Here is a 5,250-nt window from a genome sequence, read left to right as displayed (position 1 = left end):
CACCACGGGTTCATTCGGCGAACGGCGAACCGTCCGAACGAGCTCCACCGCGGGCCTTAGACCGGCACTCAACGGATCGCGACGTCCTACAGGGGGAGAAGTGCACGCGTTCGACGGCAGATCGACAAAACGAAAGGTGCAAACGACGCGTACGCCATCTGTCACACGATCGTCCAGCGCCGCCATCGAGTCACGCTGAATCTCCCCTTTCGACCTTTCGGGTTTCTCAGGTTTACCCCTGAACGGTTTCACGTACTATTGAACTCTCTCTTCAAAGTTCTTTTCAACTTTCCCTCACGGTACTTGTTCGCTATCGGTCTCGTGGTCATATTTAGCCTTAGATGGAGTTTACCACCCACTTAGGGCTGCACTCTCAAGCAACCCGACTCTGAGGAGAGATCCTCCCGTTATCGGCAGCGGTCGCTACGGGCCTGGCACCCTCTATGGGCTGTGGCCCCGTTCAAGATGGACTTGGACGCGCCGCACGATCTCGGGATGACGGATCCTCCCTAACACCACATTTCCCGGCGTCCGGTTTCGGCCGCGGGATTCGGTGCTGGGCTTCTCCCTGTTCGCTCGCCGCTACTGAGGGAATCCTAGTTAGTTTCTTTTCCTCCGCTTAGTAATATGCTTAAATTCAGCGGGTAGTCTCACCTGCTCTGAGGTCGCATATGAAAAATAAAAATTTTTCATTCGGTCATTTCGACGATCACGACACGTCTCCCATTCCTTGCTATACGTGTTCGTCATTTTTCTTTTTAAAAAATGGCTAAGTTTACAGAAACGCTTACGATCTGACGTCTGTCGCGATTTGCATTACACGTCTCGGACACGACGACCGTCTATAACGTTCTCAACCTTAAAACGCCATTTTTTTTTTTAAATGACGACATGTTGAAGAAATAGGACGTGCTACGCCGAAAGACCAGCCAACAACTACAACAAGTAGTAGTTGGTCGCTTTCGCGTCTTAAGATGTCGCGCAAATTTACTCGCTGCACGAGAAACGCACACAAACACACGATTCTACGACACACCACGCAAGAACATGTGCCGACGTAAACACTTTCGTATTTATGATTCGCAAGGTGGACGTCCGACGGACTTTGTAAAAAAAAAATACAAAGCATACCCGTCCCGTCCTTTTTGACGAAAAAACACGCTCGAGTAAACGTCTCGGCACACGTTCGAGGCGTGCGTCGTTATATCGTGACGTAAGTGACGATCACGTACATTAATGAGTACCTATTCGACGCGTCGCAACACATCCAACACGCTCCGACGTTTTCGTCCGAAAACGAAAACCGAGCAGTCTTTGAAATTGACACGACCCTCAGCCAGGAGTGGTCCGGGAACATTATATCCGAGGACCGCAATGTGCGTTCGAAATGTCGATGTTCATGTGTCCTGCAGTTCACAAGTTGACGCGCAATTAGCTGCGTTCTTCATCGACCCACGAGCCAAGTGATCCACCGTTCAGGGTAATCTTTTTAAAATTTAAACGCTCGTTCCACAAGAACCCCGATCATGCCGATCGTCCAGCTGTCTATACACGTCTTGCAAAAATTTTTGCGTACGTGCGTACATCCGAAACGAAAATGATCTTCGTGGTTCCGAAACGTGCCACGTCTAAAATTTCGGTGTTGTGGTATGGATATTTATGATTCTCGCTCTTAATTGTCTTTCGTCCGTACTTTCTCGTCTGAAAGGGAACGCGATCGTCGGTCTCAGTTTTACGCGTACGAAAAAATTAAAAAAAATATTAACCCAAACACAAATTTGTATCCGCGCACCGAAAAAGAAGCACTTTTCTTTTTCACGCGGTCTCCGCTTTTACACGCAAAGTACGAGCATGTATGTGTGAAGATGGGACATGTTCGATACGATTTTAATTAGGAATTTGCCAATTTCCTTTTTCTCAGCAATAATTTTAATAAATAATGCTGCTTTCTCTCATAAACTACATTTTCGGTAGTTTTCCTTTATTGTGTCTTTCATTTAGTGTGCGTGTGTCAAGCACTTTAAAAAGTGTGACGAAGAGACGGTTTTTGATCGATCGGAATCAACACATCATTACATCATCGTACTCGTTATGAAAAAGCGAATTAGTATCCGCCGTAAGCGAAAAGAGATTTTCGCGGGCGGTCTTTGTGTTCGTGTTTCAATTTTCTTTCTATATTTTTTCGTCGCCAAACCGAAGACAGATCGTGAATTTTGACGAAAAAATCTATAGACGTGCCAGACTGAGCGTCTAACATAAAATCCTCAAGTTTACCGTTCTATATCGTGACTTAATGACGATTGACGGTGTATATAATTTTGAAATGGTGCAGTCGTACGCTCCGTAAAGAGAATTTTACCGTTTCTAACGAAATCACTTTACCACATCTACCAAAAACATTAAAAAAGCAAGGTGTGATGTGTGTGTGATCGCTCGTTTAACGGCGCTTTCAAAAAACTCTTTGAAGCGTCTAACGACGAACATCATTCACGCGAATCGTAAAATCGGGAGCGTTTCTCGCCGGTCCCGTAGCCGGGCGTAAATCATTTAAAACCCACGGAGTCGTAACCTAATTCGACACCTGCGATTTTCTTCTTTCTCGACTACTCTGCTACATCCTCTCCGTGTGTCCGAAAAAAGAGGACTTCTAACGTCTTTCGACTTTCGCGGTGGAGTTCACAACTTTCCGCGATCCGGTCGAAAAACCGAAAGCGTCCCTCCTTTTTTCCATCATTGGAAAAGATCGAGAGATAGTACAAAAAAAATCAAAAAATCTAGGTACCCGAAGAAACAGCCGTATGCCCGAGCGAATTCGGTTTTTCTCGTTCAAAAAAGGTGAAAAACTCGATCGCAAGGACCGGCGCTGCGGGCCAGCGTAACGCTATTGTTTTTCCGAATATGTACGATTCGTAGTTCAAAACGTCGTACACACGGTGTTTCAAAAAGAAACAAGCAACGGCACGACAAAAGATCGTGCCGTCGACTCCATGTCATCGACGACGGTGTTGTAAAAACATAAAGTGTACATCGACACGATCAAATAAAAATGCATAATAATAAATTATACATATGTCAAAATTCGTGTGTACGAGGACACGTTAATGATCCTTCCGCAGGTTCACCTACGGAAACCTTGTTACGACTTTTACTTCCTCTAAATGATCAAGTTTGGTCATCTTCCCAGCGACATCGACGACGTCGAAACGCCATCGCGTACCGGTCCGAAGACCTCACTAAATCATTCAATCGGTAGTAGCGACGGGCGGTGTGTACAAAGGGCAGGGACGTAATCAACGCGAGCTTATGACTCACGCTTACTGGGAATTCCTCGTTCATGGGGAACAATTGCAAGCCCCAATCCCTAGCACGAAGGAGGTTCAGCGGGTTACCCGGACCGCTCGGTCAGGGAGGACACGCTGATTCCTTCAGTGTAGCGCGCGTGCGGCCCAGAACATCTAAGGGCATCACAGACCTGTTATTGCTCAATCTCGTGCGGCTAGAAGCCGCCTGTCCCTCTAAGAAGAATTGTTTGTACGCCGACAGTAAAAACCGCGCACGACCACCGGGCGAACCCAGGATCGACGGGCCTTTGGGATGTCGAAATACGCCTATTTAGCAGGCTAGAGTCTCGTTCGTTATCGGAATTAACCAGACAAATCGCTCCACCAACTAAGAACGGCCATGCACCACCACCCACCGAATCAAGAAAGAGCTCTCAATCTGTCAATCCTTCCGGTGTCCGGGCCTGGTGAGGTTTCCCGTGTTGAGTCAAATTAAGCCGCAGGCTCCACTCCTGGTGGTGCCCTTCCGTCAATTCCTTTAAGTTTCAGCTTTGCAACCATACTTCCCCCGGAACCCAAAAGCTTTGGTTTCCCGGAAGCTGCCCGCCGAGTCATCGGAAGAACGTCGGCGGATCGCTAGCTGGCATCGTTTATGGTTAGAACTAGGGCGGTATCTGATCGCCTTCGAACCTCTAACTTTCGTTCTTGATCAATGAAAGCGTTTTTGGCAAATGCTTTCGCTTCTGTCCGTCTTGCGACGATCCAAGAATTTCACCTCTAACGTCGCAATACGAATGCCCCCATCCGTTCCTATTAATCATTACCTCGGGGTTCCGAAAACCAACAAAATAGAACCGAGGTCCTATTCCATTATTCCATGCACACAGTATTCAGGCGAAGTTTTAGCCTGCTTTAAGCACTCTAATTTGTTCAAAGTAAACGTGCCGGCCCACCTCGACACTCAATGAAGAGCACCGCGGCGGGATTGAGTTGGGCCGCCCTCTCGAGCTAAGCCCACCGGCAGGACGTCCCGCGGCACGCCAGTTGACACCGCGAACGATGAACCGGCGGCGCGGGACACAGATTCGACTACGAGCTTTTTAACCGCAACAACTTTAATATACGCTATTGGAGCTGGAATTACCGCGGCTGCTGGCACCAGACTTGCCCTCCAATTGATCCTCGTTAAAGGGTTTAGAGTGTACTCATTCCGATTACGGGGCCTCGGATGAGTCCCGTATCGTTATTTTTCGTCACTACCTCCCCGTGCCGGGAGTGGGTAATTTGCGCGCCTGCTGCCTTCCTTGGATGTGGTAGCCGTTTCTCAGGCTCCCTCTCCGGAATCGAACCCTGATTCCCCGTTACCCGTTACAACCATGGTAGGCGCAGAACCTACCATCGACAGTTGATAAGGCAGACATTTGAAAGATGCGTCGCCGGTGCGAGACCGTGCGATCAGCGTAAAGTTATTCAGAGTCACCAAGTTGTACGATGACGGAGACCGCCACCGATTGGTTTTGATCTAATAAAAGCGCTCCTTCCGTTTCCGGTTGGAGCTCTGTTTGCATGTATTAGCTCTAGAATTACCACAGTTATCCAAGTAAATGTGGGTACGATCTAAGGAACCATAACTGATTTAATGAGCCTTTCGCGGTTTCACCTTAATTTGGCTTGTACTGAGACATGCATGGCTTAATCTTTGAGACAAGCATATGACTACTGGCAGGATCAACCAGGGAACTGCGTTCTTGTTTTAAAATAAGAGAGTTTTAGTCTTTCTTTCCTTCTAGTCATATAAGCTACAATAATCGTAGAATTTCGGAAAGACACCTGCTGCTCTTATAAAAAACTGAACACTTTCCTATTATTGTTTTGAAGAAAGTGTGCGTGTCTGCGAAACGAAAACCTCGTAAGAAGAGACGTAACGCCACGCGATCTTTCTGGATGGAAAATTTTTCGACATTTTTTT

The 5,250-nt window shown here is 47.3% G+C and overlaps 3 non-coding genes across 3 annotated transcripts in view; all 3 read right to left on the bottom strand.

Moving 5' to 3' along the window:
* The window catches only part of LOC148165471 (large subunit ribosomal RNA), a 4,039-nt gene extending 3,371 nt beyond the window's left edge, over window positions 1–668 (bottom strand). Inside the window, exon 1 of the ribosomal RNA XR_015771448.1 lies at window positions 1–668. This exon is cut by the window's left edge and continues 3,371 nt beyond it. This is a non-coding gene — a ribosomal RNA (large subunit ribosomal RNA).
* A 658-nt stretch (window positions 669–1,326) lies between these two features.
* LOC148165470 (5.8S ribosomal RNA) lies at window positions 1,327–1,483 on the bottom strand. Its single transcript, XR_015771443.1, has one exon. It is a non-coding gene; the product is annotated as a 5.8S ribosomal RNA (ribosomal RNA).
* A 1,616-nt stretch (window positions 1,484–3,099) lies between these two features.
* LOC148165469 (small subunit ribosomal RNA) lies at window positions 3,100–5,020 on the bottom strand. Its single transcript, XR_015771445.1, has one exon. It is a non-coding gene; the product is annotated as a small subunit ribosomal RNA (ribosomal RNA).
* Between the last annotated feature and the right edge of the window lie 230 nt (window positions 5,021–5,250).

Source organism: Gnatocerus cornutus, unplaced genomic scaffold, assembly GCF_029298725.1.
Source record: "Gnatocerus cornutus isolate USDA-ARS CGAHR unplaced genomic scaffold, icGnaCorn1.1 ctg00000308.1, whole genome shotgun sequence".
Lineage (NCBI taxonomy): Eukaryota > Metazoa > Arthropoda > Insecta > Coleoptera > Tenebrionidae > Gnatocerus > Gnatocerus cornutus.
This window is presented reverse-complemented; position numbering and strand designations above follow the sequence as displayed.